Source organism: Mauremys mutica, chromosome 4, assembly GCF_020497125.1.
Source record: "Mauremys mutica isolate MM-2020 ecotype Southern chromosome 4, ASM2049712v1, whole genome shotgun sequence".
Taxonomy (NCBI): Eukaryota; Metazoa; Chordata; order Testudines; family Geoemydidae; genus Mauremys; species Mauremys mutica.
In genome coordinates this window covers 96,926,856-96,943,600 of record NC_059075.1, presented here as the reverse complement: position 1 = coordinate 96,943,600, position 16,745 = coordinate 96,926,856, and the positions used below count along the sequence as shown (strand labels likewise).

Below are 16,745 nucleotides of genomic sequence, written 5' to 3'. Positions count from 1 at the left end.
GCGGGGAGTCGTGTTGGCTGCAGGCTGTTTGCAATTAAGAGTTAAGACTAAGGGGTCGGAAACATGTTCTGATTTTTCAAGTCAGGAAGCTAAACACACAGTGTTGGCTCCAAAAATCCCCTCTCTCTCTCCCCCCGCTCCCTGTCACACTAGACCCCACTCCACCCCCCTCTTTTGAAAAGCACGTTGCGGCTACTTGAATGCTGGGATAGCTGCCCATAATGCATCACTCCCAACAGCGCTGCAAATGCTGCAAATGTGGCCACACACCAGCACTGGTAGCTGTGAGTGTGGCCACACACCAGCGCTGGCCCTGCACAGCTGGATGACCAGCGCTGCAAACTACCAGTGCTGCAAACCGTAAGTGTAGCCATACCCTAAGTGGCCAGGCAGAATAAAGCTGGGTCTGACTGGAGGCAGGACATGTTAGATTAGGCCTTTCTATTACAGAACCACAGGAATGCAGGATCTAGACCAAAGTGGTGTGTGCTTCAGCTCATTCAATGAAGCCTGAAGTGTATTCACACAAGAATCGCACAATGGCTCGTGAGTATGACATATCTAAGTGAGGGGAGGGAGGAAGGGGAGGCTGAGAAGTTTACTTATGTTCCAGTCAGCATCTGAACTTTTGGATGCTTATTTGATCCAAACCTGTAAACAAGAGATGGTCCTGAAGCCCAGAGCCCCGGATTTGAACTTTGACTCCAAACTTTAAACAAATTCAGATCTAGATCTGCACTTCACATTTCGAGGTTAGGTCTATAAAGAACCCCAAATGAACACTAAAACTGAATGTCCAAATGTGGGGTAAGTTTGAATCAACATCCAAACTTCATGGTCGATCTCTATCTTTTGCTTATCATTCTTAATACAAAATAATGGTACAAAGCGTGTAGAAAGATATAGTTGTGTGTTTTCGTTAATCACAGACATACACTGCTAAATAAGACCCTGGTTTAGGGAAAACACTTAAGTTCTTGACTTTAAATTGCTTAAATTAAAATGAAAGCATGTGCTTAAGTGCTGTCATGAATAAAGATGCTTTCCTAAATCAGGGAATAAGTACCTAATAGAAACAGGGATAATGCTCCAGGAATTCTTTTTGGACTGGACTTCAGTGACTGAAGAATGTCCTCTAGAATATGATTTCTGGGGAGAACATGTCACTTTCTGGATTTGTTTTGATTGGGGTACATATAAACTGCAGTTGCTGTTCTCACTTTTTAAAAAAAATACTGTTTTTTCCCTTATTATTTCTTTCAGAAAATTTGCTTGCTTAAGTTTGTACATGTGGTGCTGCGATCATCCTTGTCGTTGATAGACCTGTCATGGAGAAACATTGCATATGCCTCGCCTGAAGGTAACACACTTCTATCTGCTAAATGAATGTACTAGGTATGAATCCTGCTGCTTGAGGTTATATATTCCTGGGGTCTGGGCAAGGAACAGGCCAGAGGGCAATCCCCATCCTGCCCGTACAGCAGTAGGAAATACAGAAGCTTTGCTTCATTAGTTTTGCTATTTGTCTTTCTCTTTTGACACTCCTGCTTAGAAAATAGAGGAAATCACACAGAAAAATATATGAGACTATGAAGAGCCTCACTGAAAGGCAGTGTGGTCTGTTAAGAGCTGTGGAATGTCAATGGCAATGCTGTCAAAGCTGCTAAGCTGTTAGAGCTTCTCAGTGCTGTTGTTTTTGGAGATCTGGTGTTATCTGCACGAGCAGGGACCTCAGCCTGCTATTTCAGCTCTCCTTGATCTTACTCATAAAGAAAGACCACGGGCTTGAGTCGGTGGTGAAGGCGCTCACCCAGTTTATGGTCAACGAAGCACAGTACTAGCACCATGGCTCCATGGTTATAGGTACACTAACACATGTATGCCTGTGATAATGGTACCAACTCAATCAGTGCACCAGGACACTGCCCTCTAGGCTGGACAAAGGTGCCCCTCCTATGACTTCTCCTTTTATACATTGATACAAACAAGTTACGTATTACGCTCCTGTCGTGGTTAGTTATCACCTTTATCCTTGTACCTGCTAGTTTGAACAAAACATCCCCATCCATTATCCTATCATCCCATCCTTTTCTTATTCAGGATCAATGTGTTCCTGTACCATATCCTAGGAGATGTGTTTATGCCATTACTTGAGAACTCTAGGTGTTCCTGTACCATCCTCTCAGATCAGAAATGTGCTTACTCGGTGTTAGCTAATACCTGGTACATTGCTATTTTGCCAATGCCAGGCCTACTCTGGTTCACAGCCTTTGGTTCACAATGTTAGTTATGCCTGGGGCTCCAGCAAGGCCTAGATGATCTAGAGACTCCAACAGGGAACGGTGAGTCTGGAATAGAGGGTTCCATTCTAGTTCTGCAACTGACTCACTGTGTGGAATTTTTTGTTAATGATTCTGGGCTTGTTTTTCTCAAGTGGATGAGTACAGAAGGAATCTTCCACATAGACCTCTCTTTCTCTGCACTATTGTGTGCATTCAGCTGTCTCTCCTATGCCTAACCACAGAAAGCCCTCTTCAGTGTTAGGGATCTGCAAGTGAGAAGAGGTGGTCCAGGGTGTCTCCATTATGTGGAATCCAACAGAAAGTGAATGAAATTAATACAATATATTATCATGCAATTTGTGTGTTCACTTTGTAGTTCTATGTACTGCTCTATGTATGCCCGACAACTGGAGTCATTTAGCCAAACTACATGTGAGAGTGTATATAAGTTGGGATAGATTCTAGACTTCTGTTGACTGGCACAAAGTAGAAGAAGGGGGTGTATGTTCAAACTTTGCAATCAGATCTTTGCAAAGATCAATCTAACCTAGGTGTCATGAGAGCTGATAGTTTATCAAGGGAACAATGTTATAGGCACAACTGCAAACTATCCTGATGCAAAGGACAGATAGGAAGAATAGTAAGAAACCAATATGGCTCCATGGGGAGCTCTTTAGTGACCTGAAAATCAAAATGAATCCTACAAAAAGTGGAAACATGGCTGCATCACTAAGGATGAATACTAAAGACTAGCACAAGCACGTAGGGACAAAATGAGAGAGGCTAAGGCACAAAATAAGTCACCTAGCAAGGAATGCAAAAGGCAATAAGAAGAGGTTCTTTAAATACTTCAGGAGAAAAAGAAAGACAAAGGAAAATGTAGGGCCTCTACTTAGCTGGGAAGGAGAGTTCATAACTGCTGACAGCAAGAAGGCTGGGGTGGTTTAATGCCTATTTTGCTTCAGTCTTCACTGAAAATTACAACGGTGACCAGATACTCAACACAATTAATATTAACTAGAAAGAGGAAGGAATGCAAGTCAAAATAGGGAAAAAGTAGGTTAAAGAATATTTAGATAACTAGATATATTCAAGTTGGCAGGGCCTGAGGACATTTGTTTCAACTAGTTCCTTAAGGACAATCTTGGAACCATTCACAGTTATGTTGGAGAACTCATGGAGGATGAGTGAGACTCAAGAGGATTAAAGAAGGGCAAACATAGTACCTATAATACAAAAGGGGAACAAAGAGGAGCCAGGGAGTTATAGATCAGACTACCTAACTTGGATAGCTGGAAAGGTACTGGAACAAATTATTAAGCAATAAATTTCTAAGCACCTCGAGGATAATAGGGATATGAGAAATTACTAGCATAGATTAATCAAGAATAAATCATGGTAAACCAGCCTAATTTCATTCTTTCACTGTGTTACTAGACTCTATCTTGAGGATCGCTACTAGCCATGGATCTAATAATACCTTGGGAAGCCCTACCCTTTGCAACCCTAAAACTTGCCTGGGGAGCTCTGCTCTTGGTAACCATAACATTAGCACAGGGAGCCTTCCCAGCCCAAGGGGAACCAACAGAGTCCTAATGATGCCCCAGCATAGTCCTAGCCCATAGAGCCCTAACCTTAGTAATCCTACTCCAAGCCTGGGAGGCCCAACCATTAACAGCCCTAACCATTGTCTGTGGAGCCCTACAGGCACCAGGCCTAACCAACTCCTGGGGACCCTTATCTTTAGTAACCCTGGCCCAGACAACCCAAATGGCACCAAGCCTAACCCTACATCAGAGACACCTACCTTTAGTAATCTTAATGCTGACCTACAGAGCACTACCCTTAGCATAGCGCTAAGAGCCCTACCCAAAGGAACCCCAATCTTAGGGTGGGGAGCCCTACCCATAGGAACCCTAACCATAGGGCAGGCAGTCCTACCCATAGGACCCCTAACTCTAAATCCAAGAGCCCTATCCATAGGAACTGTAACCCTAGGGCGGGCAGCCTTATGCATAGGACCTATAACTCCAAGGAATCTATCCATAGGCACCCTATCCCTAACGTCAAGGGCCCAACCTATAGGAACCCTAACCTTAGGTTTAGGAGTGCTACCCTAACACTAGGGCAGGGAGCGCTACCCATAGGAACCCCCACCGTAACCCCAAGGGCCCTCCCCATAGGAACCCTAACCCTAGGGGGGGAAGCCCTACCCATAGGAACCCTAACCCTGGGGCTGGGAGCCCTACAAATAGGAACTCTAACCCTAGGGCAGGTGGCCCTACCCATAGGACCCCTAACAGTAACTTCAAGGGCCCTACTCATAGGAGCCCTAATGCTAGGGCAGGGAGTGGTACCCATAGGAACCCCCGCCCTAACTCCATGGGCCCAATCCAGAAGATCCCTAACTCTAGGGTGGGTATCCCTACCCATTTGAGCCCTAACCTTAGGGCAGGAGGCCTACCTATAGCAACCCTAACCCTAGGCTGGGGCATCCCACCCATAGAATCCCTAACCCTAACTCCAAGGGACCTACTCATAGGAACCCTAACCTTAGAGTGGGGAGCCACCCATAGGAACCCTAACCCTAAATCCAAGGGCCCTTCCCATAGGAACCCTAACCCTAGGGCTGGGAGCCCTATCCATAGGAATTCTAACCCTAACTCCAAGGGCCCTACCCATATGAACCCTATCCCTAGGGCTCAGAGTCCTACCCATAGGAAACTTAACCATAGTTTGGGAAGTCCTAGACATAGGAACCCAAATCCTAACTCCTAGAGCCCTACCCATTGGAATGCTAACAGGAGGGTGGGGAACCCTACCCATAGGAGTTAGTGTTAGGGTTCCTATGTGTATGTCACTTGGTGTTAGGGTTAGGGTTCTTATGGGCAGAGCTCTCTGCCCTACGGTTAGAGTTCCTATGGGTAGGACCCTTGAAGTTAGCTTTAGGGTTCCTATGGATAGGGCCCTTGGAGTTAGGGTTAGGGTTCCTATAGGTAGGTTTCTCTCCCACCCCCCAGGATTAGGTTTCCTTTGGGTAGGACCTATTATTGCCATATAATCTTCAAATAATTATTTTCTTGATTGTTTGAAGCAGCTCATTATTTGTCCTTGATTCTTGAATTTTTGCACCGAGTGGCAAGTAATATAGCAGGCCAGTTTTAGCTCTGCTTGGTGCATTGTTGGTGAAGGTTTTGATACTGTAAATCCAACATCTATCAGCACACAGAAGAAAATGGTGTAGCATTTATTTTATGTTTGTCAGTCCCTGCATGTTTCACAAGATCTGCATGATGTGCATGAATCTGGGTTTTACATCATCACCACAGGCTTAATCCACCTTATTTTCTTTTTTCTCTCTCGTTTTTGTATTTGTTTTAAATTTTATTTTGCATATTTTGCCCATTTTGTTGGCGGCATACTGCTCTTGAATTGGCTTAGCCTGAAAATGGCATCTAAACATGGATTAACTGGAACATATGTGTGTTTAATTGGGTGTGTTTTCTTATTTGAACAGGAGCGGGGACAGAAGGATTCTAAAATTCTGATGATGTGCATATTTTCCCTGAGATGTTACACACTTACTGTCTTCTCTCCCTCCAAAATGCAAAAAGACAGTTTCACAAAATGAAAGGACTATATTTTCAAAGGTGCCTCAATGTAGCCTCTAAATTTACACCTACAATCTTGTGCGAAAAATCATTTAGGTAGTAACTTTTAGAAGGGCAGTGTCCCATTTAAGATAAAACTCCATTTCATGGTCAAATATTATGCCTTTTGTGCTCCAACCGATTGTGAGTACGAAATTACAGGCTCAAACTTAGAGGGAGTTTTTGGAAAACATGGCACAAAAATCATACATTTTCTTAAATGTCAAGCTCCAAATATCTCCTATCAACATGATTTTCAAGAGAGAGCTTTTCTTACTATTCCCCAACCTATTGTGCAGCTTTCCATCTCCAAGGCCTGTCTTTTACGGTGCACCTCATACAATAGTTCTGCACCTATCCTCAACAAATGGGAAAATTATGACCCAATCACATGTGATGTTACCATAAATAACTGCAGCTTTTCATTGGCCAGAAAAATCTTTTCTTTCCTATGGCTTGGATTCTGCAACTCTTACTCAAATTGAGTAGAAACTTACTCAACCTCCAGGCTACATGCAGGGTAAGAAGCTATTCAACATGAATAAAGGTGGCAGACCCTGGCCTTGTGATTTACAGAACCATTGTAATGTGTCTGGAATGATCTGTTTCAGGAACTCTACTATTGTTCCTTTATGTCAGTGGTTCTCAAACTTTTGTACTGGTGACCACTTTCACATAGCAAGCCTCTGATTCCCCTTATAAATTAAAAACACCTTTTTATATATTTAACACTATTATAAATGCTGGAGGCAAAGTGGGATTTGGGGTGCAGGCTGACAGCTCGCGACCCCCCCCCCCATGTAATAACCTCGTGACTTCCTGAGGGGTCCCGATCCCCAGTTTGAGAACCCCTGCTTTATGTGAATACTATAATCTCTCTTTTGGGTGTGCTTTGTTGTGGAGATGAGGGGTTTGAGAAAATGAAATCTTTTTAGGTGAGGTAGCTGCAGCTCTTAATAGGATAGTGAGTTATTGCAATTCTTAGCGGGGAGGCCTGGTACTTGAGAAATAATCTCTTATTAGAATGGTAGATTTCTTCTCTACTTACACATGCATCACAGACAATATTTTAAAAAATATTTACTCTTTTCTCAACACCTCCCCACAACCTACAACATATTCACTTGTTTACAGTGTATGTGGATATTTCTATTGAAACAGCATTAATTTTCATGGATCTTTGTTCTATTATTTTCTGACTCACTTTGAGACATCCTTATTTGCATCTAAATACTACAAGCCATGTGTGAAGTTCCCCTCTGGTGTTATCTGGACTGGTGATCTGCTAGGTCACTCCAATCCTTGACTCTAGGAGCCAGCCTTACCCTGCTCTGCTGTGAGAACCCCCACTCCCGGGCTATTCACGTACAGTCTCTGGCATGTAAACTGCTCCTTGGATTGTGCAACCGAATGATACTAGCCAATATCTCCAGTCCCAGACACAATCCTAGAAACCTCCATCTTGCAGTGTCCAGTTATGCCTGCTGGACACGGCAAGCTTATATGAGTTCATCAATTTAACAAAGAAATTGATATGTACCAGCCTTGTTATCCCAAGGGGAGTCTCTGACATGCTTCAAGCAAACGCACTGCTTCAGGCAGAATAAGCAAACAGATTTATTAACTTCAAAGATAAATGTTAACTGATTATAAGTCAAAGCATAACAAGTCATATTTGGTCAAATGAAATAAAAGCAAAACACATTCTAAGCTGATCTTAACACTTTCAATGCCCTTACAAACTTAGATGCTTCTCACCACAGGCTGGCTGGTTGCTCTTCAGCCAGGCTCTCCCCTTTGATCAGCACTTCCGTCGCTTGGTGTGGTGTCAATAGATGTAGGAGGAAGAGCATGGCAAATGTCTCTGCCTTTTATCATGTTATTTCTTCCCTCTTGGCTTTGCCCCCCTCCTTCAGAGTCAGGTGAGCATTACCTCATCTCAGTCCCAAACTTACCAAAGGAACGGGGGTGACTCACTCGAGAGACCAACAGATCCTTTGGTTGCTGCCTAGGCCAGCGTCCTTTGTTCCTGTGAGGCTGGGCTGGGTTTGTCCTGTACATGCGCTGATGAGCTGTGAACTGCCTCTCTGCTCTTGGAGAGTTTTTGCCTGGGCCAGTTTTAATCCATGAAGACACATCCTCAGCCTCATAACTATATACATGAAATTACAACCTATAACATTACTGTAACAACAATGCTCAGTGCATCATGAGCCTTCTGAAGATACCCAACATGACAAACTTTGCATTGGATACCACACAATCATTTTACAAGGATGAACATGGGGGTGCTGAGTGTTCCCCCGAGGTACAGAGCATCACACCATGATGCATGAGGACTTCAGTGAGATGATGTGTGGAACAATTCAGGGTCAGTCAGGGTATCAGAATTTGGTCCTACATGAACAACAGCCAAAAACCAGTGACCTGGGGAGATTAGTGGTGCAGCACGAAGCTTGCAAGCAACTGGAAAGGAGGACTGTGGTGCTTTTAGGCCACCTTTTGTGTCCTCCTGACCCTGGGATGCTCTGTGGTCTCCTGGGGGCCTGCCTAAGTTATGACAATCTTCCTTGGCTGCCCTATGGCCACATATACCGCCTACAACCTCCACAGTGTGTGGGCCCCACCCCTGAAATACCCCTCCCACCCACAGCCTGACCCAACACACCCTCTACCCCAGGGCTTTTGAGGGAGTGCTCAGAAGTCAGTCTTACAGATGTCTTCTCTGGTGTCTGCACTGGGGGAATTCTCCCTGGGCCAGAGATGGGAGTTTTTAGGGCCTCTTTATACTGGTCTCACACTCTTATGCAGCATAAAAGGACCAGACCAGAGTTGGAGATCTCACATCTGATTTTTAGAGATGCTGAGCATACACAGCCTCAGCTGAATGGAAACTGTGAGGGTTCAGCACTCAGAAAATCAGGACCTAAATTATGGCATTTCTCACTTTCACATTTCTCCTTTCCATAATGGCAGGAGACTCTTGCTTTAATGAAGGCAGCAACATTGTAAAGACGAATAAAGGATTATTTCACTCGGTTTTAAAATACTATCTGTGTATTTCAATACCTATCGCTAACATTGTGTGAAGCAGAAATTCACAGGTTAAAAATTCAGTTGTCTGCAGCTCAGGAGCCATAAAAAGCTGATTCTATAATTGGAGTTAAAGGAATATAGGCAGATGTATTACCACACAGAGTGAGAAAGAGAATCAAGATTTAGCTTGTAATTTATTCAGTCCCTGTATTCAATATCATTCTAAGTCTTATTAGTTATGTCAGAGAGTTAGAAGAATGCTGATACTGTCTGTGACCTTTTAGAAATTGGTCATCCTAACTGGGGTTCATTCAGTAAAAGTACAGAAATGGTGACAGTACTGCATTTCCATCCACTTAAAAATGGGACTGTAGCGGGGTGGTCACCCGCTCCTGCCTGGAATGGCTTAAGGCAGCCCTGGAGAGGGCTGGGGCAGGGGGAAAAGCTGGGCCATGCCCCAAACAGACCCAGCTGGCCCTATAAAGGCCAGGGAAGCCAGGAGCTCAGACAGTCTCTCTTTGCCTTCAGAGAGAGACGGGGGGGCCTGGCTGCTGGGAAGCTCAGGGTGCCTAGAGTGAGGCAGGGCTGGAGAAAGGCCAGGCTGGCAACTCCCCAGGCTGCAGGGCCTTGCCCATAGAGGCACTGGGCTGCAGAGAGAGGCAGCAGGTCCAGACCCAACCTTGCATACGATGAGTGGCTGACACTGCAGTCTGCCCCTGGGCGTGGGGGCTAGTTGGTGAGTGGCAGTAGCCTATGACTGAGGTGAGGTGAGGTGGGGATAGGGGGTGGGGGTTCCCTGGGGAGGGGAGACCCTGAGACTGAGGGGTGTACTGCCAGGGGGCAGCACCCCAGATAAAGGGGCACTGGAGTCCAGGGAGGGACATGGGGGTCAAGTGGCAGGGGACACTGGCCTGCAGAGGGTGCTCTGGAGGCTGGAGAGCTAATTCCTGAGACGACCAGCAGGAGGTGCCGCAGGGGTGAGTCCCACATCACTACAGGGACCCACAGGGAAATCTGAAGGTGCTGGCCAGGACGAATTTCATTCTGTTGGAAATGAAATATTTCACCTTTTTTAAATCCCCAGATTCAGATAGGATCAACAAAAGTATTTTGGCAACTTTCAAAGTGCATATTTCTTAATCTGGTTAAAAAAAATTTAAAACACAAGAGAACTTCACACACACACAATTAAAAACAAAATTTAAGGAGGTGGATTAAATCATGACAATTCAGAGCTGCGACTGAATATCCTTGGTTTACCTCTGGAGTATTACTGCAGTTTGATGCAGCCCTCCATAAATTGTGCTGTGTGACTATTTCCTCAGCTCTGTTACTAACAAGGTAACACTCTATTAATTAAAAAAAAGCATGGATTTAGGTTCTTCATCATAGAATTTTAAAAACTGCAGATAAATCATGGAATTAGTTTCCTGTTTGGGTAATCCCTCTCCCCAGAAAACGTGTATGTGTTATACAGTATCGGAAAAAGGGGGCAATAGCAGATATTGTTCGACAAAAGTATAAAGGAAAAAATACAGCAAAAATCAGTATGTCTTAAGTTATCAAAAATAACGCAGCAAGAAACAGAAATCATCAACACCTTACGTTTGTTATTTTTCTCAGCAATTGTGGAACTTCAAGCCCATCCTGCTGTCTCTATGCAGTCCCCTTTGGGCATATGAAGTTTTGCCCAAGCGGAGACTACAGCGTCTGCTATTCTCAGTATTTGGAGATTTTCCTGGCTGCTATTTCACTTTAAGTGGTAGAGAACAAAATGCTCCATTAAAGTGGATGATTGTGCACTCAGAGGAAGGCCAGCAGATAATGACATCTTGTTTTGCAGCTGCTTCTATAAAATGTGGCTTGACAGTTAGTACAAATCCTCACTCTTTGAAAAGCTATGCAGGCCAAACAAGCAATATGATTTTTTATATTCAGTAAAACACTGAACTTAGTGACAAAATGTATTTACCTTGGTAACAATACTCTTAATAGATTACAGTGTTAAGTCACATATCCAAATTGCCAGTTAGCTGTCTAAGTGAACATTTGCGTGCACAATTTTTGCAACTGCCCTTTCAGCAATTGAGTGCACAAACTAAGTGCACATGTTTTACACATACAATAGCCCTCAAGCCATTCTCAAAATCTGGGCCTTTGGAACCCTGATAATGGGTTAGATGTCATAGTTGTCTAGAGTAAACAGTGTGTGTCCCCTAAAAGTAAATTATTATCTCCGGGCAGAAAAGATTCACAGTCTGTTACTGCTTCAAACAACTGAGGTCAAAATGTTCACAAATGCATTCTCAATATTTGGGTGCCTTGTTTGACATACTTTTTATCTGATTTTCAGAAATGAGCACCCATAACTCCAAATGGAGTCAGTGAGAGCTGCAAATACTGATCAGCTCTGAAAATCATGCCCAAGATGTCTCAAACTGGGCACTCAATAAATAAAATGCTCCTGTATTAACTTGGACCATCAAGGGATCATGTGAAAAATCTGGTAATGCTAATATGATCATCACAAAATGAATACATGTAAACACTGTAGTTACAGTAATATCTATTTAAGCTGATATTAGACTATACCTAACACATTGCTTATGCGGTATGCTATTGCACATTACAAAGAAATGCTATTAAATTAATTTCAACTAGTATACTGGAAGAATTACTTAGCAGGGATTTAGAGGCTGCAGTTGAAACTAGCTTCATTACATGGAACAAATATCTGGAAAGAACATTTTAAGGCAGATAATACCAGGTCTGCTCATATTCAGGGGAAGGAATCCCAATGTTGCAGACTGGGGTATGACACTAAGGCTGATCTCTCAACACCCCTTCACCAAGTATGTCAGTGCTGCCAGGAAGCTGGAAACTGTGTTCTAAGAGTGGAAGCACTAGTAGGAAAGAGAGTCTAACACATTAAGTACATTCAGGAGTTCGTCAATGCACTTGCCTCCTTGTCCACTGATTGAAGTTCCTGGACCAGACTCAAAAGGCTACTCTGGCTGGTCCAAAGTTGCCACAACTATGCACTGGCTAGGCCTGTTTTCTTCCCCTGCTGTGACTGTGCGGCATTGTTGTGGGCAACTCATGGTGGAAGAGTATCCAATCTGCCATCTGGAAGGCATCTTACAATGCCTAGCCTTCCTTGATACAAAGGCTTTCCTCTGGTTATGGAACATAGACACTGAGCTCTGATGTATGCATGCAAGATGAGAATTATTTATTTGTATAACTGCTGTGCCTAGAGCCCTCAACCAGGATCAAGACTCCATGGCAGTTGTCACTGTACCTACATGTACTAAGAGACAGCCCCTCCCGAGAAGAGTTTACAATCTAAAGAGGTAACATAGATGAAAGATGGGAGAGAGAGAGAAGATTATTATCTCCATTTTAGATGTGGAAAATAGGCCAAGATTAGGAGGATTCCCCTTCCTCAAATTAGCGAGTGGTTATTCTTCCAAGTCATCACAGTAATGCTAGTGGGATTATTTGGGTGCTCCCCAAAGAGCGTAGGAGGTGATGAGTCTGGTACAGAGAGAGTACAAGGTCACAGAAGTCTGTGGCAGTCAGGAATTTAACTCTGTTCTAATTCCCGACCCAATGCATTAACCACAAGCCCGTCTTTGAGCTATGAAATATCCCAGCTATGAAATATACCTGATGTCTATATAACATGTTCAGTGCTGGTGCAGCTATACCACTGCAAGCATAGACGAGTCCTGTGACCCATTGGTGGCAACTGGCAAAGCGTTCTTTACTCAGTCAGCAACTCCTAACAGACCAGACAAACTCAATACAACTAACATGACTTTCATAGTCTTAGCCATAAAGAATAAGTAAGGCACTTAATAAAAGCTTATGTCATACTGATCTTCATAATCATTGCAAGATGAATGTATAAATATTTAGGGAATTGTGTGTATGTACTAAAAATGTTTTGGAGACTGTATCCTAGGCAGAGCCGACAAACAAGTTTCTTCCAGACAGATGATAAGATGTGTATCTCTTTGTCAAATGTAGATTAAGCCTTGTAAACCAAAACAACGGAAGCCCAATTTACAGACTAGTCAGTGGGGGATGGGAACTGAACAGGAAAAGAAGAACAGGAGGGGGAAAAGAGCTTTGCCTAGAGGAGCACTTCAAAGGTTTATTGAACTATAGTTGGGGGACATGTAAGAAAATTTGTCATCCATTCACGAGGAAACCGCTTGAAGGGTGTCAGGTGTTTATGAAAGCTTAATTCCTGGTTTTGATTGAAAACCAGCAGCTCTGTCAAAGACTGAATCCTTGAGGGGAAAACTACTTTATTAAATAGGAAACGTAACTGTTGGTAAGTCAGTGAAGACCTAGGATTGCAGTTTGTTTTGTTTTTATCTGTGTAGCCATTTCTGTTTCCATTTATTATCCTTACTCACTGTCTTTTAAATTTAACCTTTGATAATAAACATATGATAGGTCCACAATACATATATTTCCGTGCTGTAATATTATAAAGGACCTGATCTTGAATTGTGTCAGTCGAGTTCTGTGTACACAGCTCTTCAGGGACAACTTACCTGGTACTTTCTCTGAGTGTCCAGTGATGGGATGGATACTACAGGGGATGCTTTCCAAGAGCCCTTGGGAGTGGGGTGTACATATTGTTAACCTGCAAGGCAAAGTAAGGACTGGCGGAGTTCCACAGTGGTGTCTTTCACTCACTGAGGCAGGAGGTAACACGGTGGCTCCCAAACCTGGGCACCCCAAGGTAGCCTCACATACTCTATTATTTGTTGATCTCAATTATCATATCATGTATCCATTGAGGTCATAAACCCAGCACACTTTGGGCACTGAATGAATAAATAATGAATTAATAGCAATTTATACAAATATTTGCAAAATTCAAGGAATTCCAATAAAGTACAACCTGTAAGATCCAATACTAAAGGGTAGCTGGTGTTTCAAAATATGAACATGCATAATGAATATTTACAATCTGCAGCAGAGGGTTTGGGGAAGATTATTGTAACCTGGCAGCGATGCCCTCCACTGTCATTTGGATTTCAATATATGAATAAGTGATTTTTAAATAGCTGTAAAAATCTCATCTGCTAAAAATTCAAACAGGTGCCTTTTTCTGTGGTGAGCAACAGCATCATTTCAATAAGTTTAATTTCCCTGGCTCCGCACCCAATTGACTTCTGTGGAGTTCCACTGGGGTTGTATTTGGCCTAATAACTGCTTTAGTGGTTAAGTGTTACCTTGCTCAAATGAGAAGCAATGTAATGAAATTATTGACTACTTCTGCTGGTCATTTTAAAATATGGACAAGCACTGTTGTCCTCTTTTTTTCAGAAGGATAAGCATGCTCAAATCTTGGGCTAAGGCCTTGGAAAATTACAAATATTTTCAAGTGTTTTAAATTGAAATTCCTGATATTTCTTAGCCCAGCTCTGATCTGCTTCCACAAAACTTATGCAAATAGTCGTTTTGAATTCAATGGTCATGTGCATAATGACTGCCAGCCTGAAAAAAGATTGCAGGAGTAGTAAACTACAAGTGGCCTTGTCAAATTCTTTCAGGTTCATACACTGCCCTCCAGTGGAACTCTCATTAACATTGGTCAAGTTTCCAAGCATGCATCAAAATCAGTAAATGACCCTAAAATCAGTCTATATGCTGCACTTCTCTCATCTGCTCAAAACAGTCACATTTTTACTGCTGACTTCCTTCTCCCAGAGCTGCCATTTTTAATGCATGTTCAAACTTCATTTAAAAACCTCTGGAGAATTTAAAGTGAGGGTGAACAAAACTCACCTCCAAGTTACAACCCAGAGTATGGTGGATTTTTTCATGATATAGTCTTGGGACTTGTCTGTTTTCTGGATATCATAGCTTCTCAATTCGCTAAAATGCCCAAATGTATGAAACAAGTCTTTAATATTGTGACAAACTCAAAGTGAGGGATGCTGCAAAAACAGTAGGTGGTGGAGATTCAAATGATGTGGGCTTCCACTTTAAATAATGTATGAAGTTTTCTAGAATCTCAGTTTCATGATTCAGCACATACTAACATGACATAAATTTATAATCCTAAACAGTGAGATAATTGAAGGAGTGTAAGGGACAAAGATAATTTGAGTCTAAAATGGAGTGAAGCATATACTTTAATCAATGAGGATTTGTAGGCTGTCATGGCTTGTGGTCTTAGTGGAATTCTTGTGGAATTCATGCAGATAATGTAGTATTGATATTTATCTGTTGAACTAGCTATTTTCTAATAGTAAGATGGGTATAAGAAACCTCTGAGTCATTTATTGAGTAATTTGGGTTTATTGAATCACACTGTGTAAAGAAGAAAAAGTCTCCTTTAGCTCACAATCTAAATCAGCAGTTTCCAAATCAGTATTCTGGTTTGTGTTTAGTTAAATATTTAAGTTATTAGACTGAATTCCTTGTCCTAAACTTTGTAGGACAAGGTAGTGAATTATGACAGAAACATTATTAATCTCTTTGGTTACAATTTTTTGTTTGTTTTATAATTAAAACATTGCAATGTGATAATGGGAACATTATTACTAATGCACTCAGCTGAAAAACTCTATAAGATACTCCTGGGGGAATTCTGCACCACTGGCCAATGCAGAATTAATGTTATGCACACAATTTCCTTCTCTCCTCCCCAGAAATGGGCTGCAGAGCTGCTGGCCACCACTAGGGGGTGCTGGACCCAGCAGAACTCAGCTCATAAATAGAAGACACTGCCCAGGGGTGGAGAGGAGGAGCTGGAGGGCTCTCAGCTGTGACAGTACCTAGCATGCCCTGAATGAAAGAGGCAGTGTGCAGGAAATTCCATGCAAGCCTGGGACCCAGCATCAGGCTGTTTCTCCCTCTGGATCCTGGGCTCTGGGAAGTGGGGGGACTATCTGGGCTGGGGGGGAGGTGCAGTTGGGCACTGGGGGGGGGGTATAGGGTGCATGCCAGTGTCTGGGCTGGGGTAGGCCACAGCTGGGCTCCGGGCAGTAGTGAGTGTGAGTATCTGGGCTGGGGGAACCCCGCAGCTGGGCTTTGGGGGATAGAAGGTGCAGGTGTCTGGGATAGGGGTGCCCCACAGCTGGGCTCTGGGGGGAAGGGATGTGGGTGTCTGGCCCCCCTGCTGGGATCTTGGGGGAGGAGGCAGAGAAACAGGAACTCGGTTGTCGTAGGAGTTTCTTTAACTCTCCACTCCTGGGGGAATTTTTTTGTCTGTATTGTTACAGGCATAGTTGCTGATAGGTATTCTGAAATAAATTACTCAAATAATTGAAACTGGTGTGATTATGTAGTGTTATTTTGACAAATAAAATATGCAGAATTTTGCAGATTTTTAAAATATTGTGCCCAGAATTTTTAATTTTTTGGTGCAGAATTCCCCCAGGAGTAATAAGAACAGGGCACATTATTTCAACCAACTCTTCTCCTGATTATGGCCCTGATTCAGAAAGTGTGTTTAAGCACATGTTTAACTTTCAGCACATTGTGGTAGGGTATATATCCAGTCCTGACTCTGAAAGAATTAACTTGGGCCTGTGAGGCCTAATTAAACCTATATGGGTGCTCCTGGAGGGTGGGCCAGGCGTAATTAAAGATGAAGCCCAACTGGGGAAGGAGCTGGGTGGTGATTGTAAAGAAAGGAAGTTCAGATTAGAAGGGGTTGCAAGGAAAAGATCTGTAGTTATTCTCTGGGATTAAGGAGTGGAGAGTCTAGAAAGATCAAAGAGGAAGACAGGAGGAGAGTTGGCCT

General features: G+C 43.0%; 1 long non-coding RNA gene across 2 annotated transcripts in view; it reads left to right on the top strand.

The window, feature by feature from the left end:
* Positions 1-299: 299 nt before the first annotated feature.
* LOC123370158 overlaps positions 300-16,745 on the top strand; it is a 43,268-nt gene continuing 26,822 nt past the window's right edge. For both annotated transcript variants that reach the window (XR_006579299.1, XR_006579298.1), the window contains exons 1-2: positions 300-546; positions 1,264-1,360. This is a non-coding gene — a long non-coding RNA (uncharacterized LOC123370158). The remainder of the gene's footprint in view (positions 547-1,263; positions 1,361-16,745) is intronic.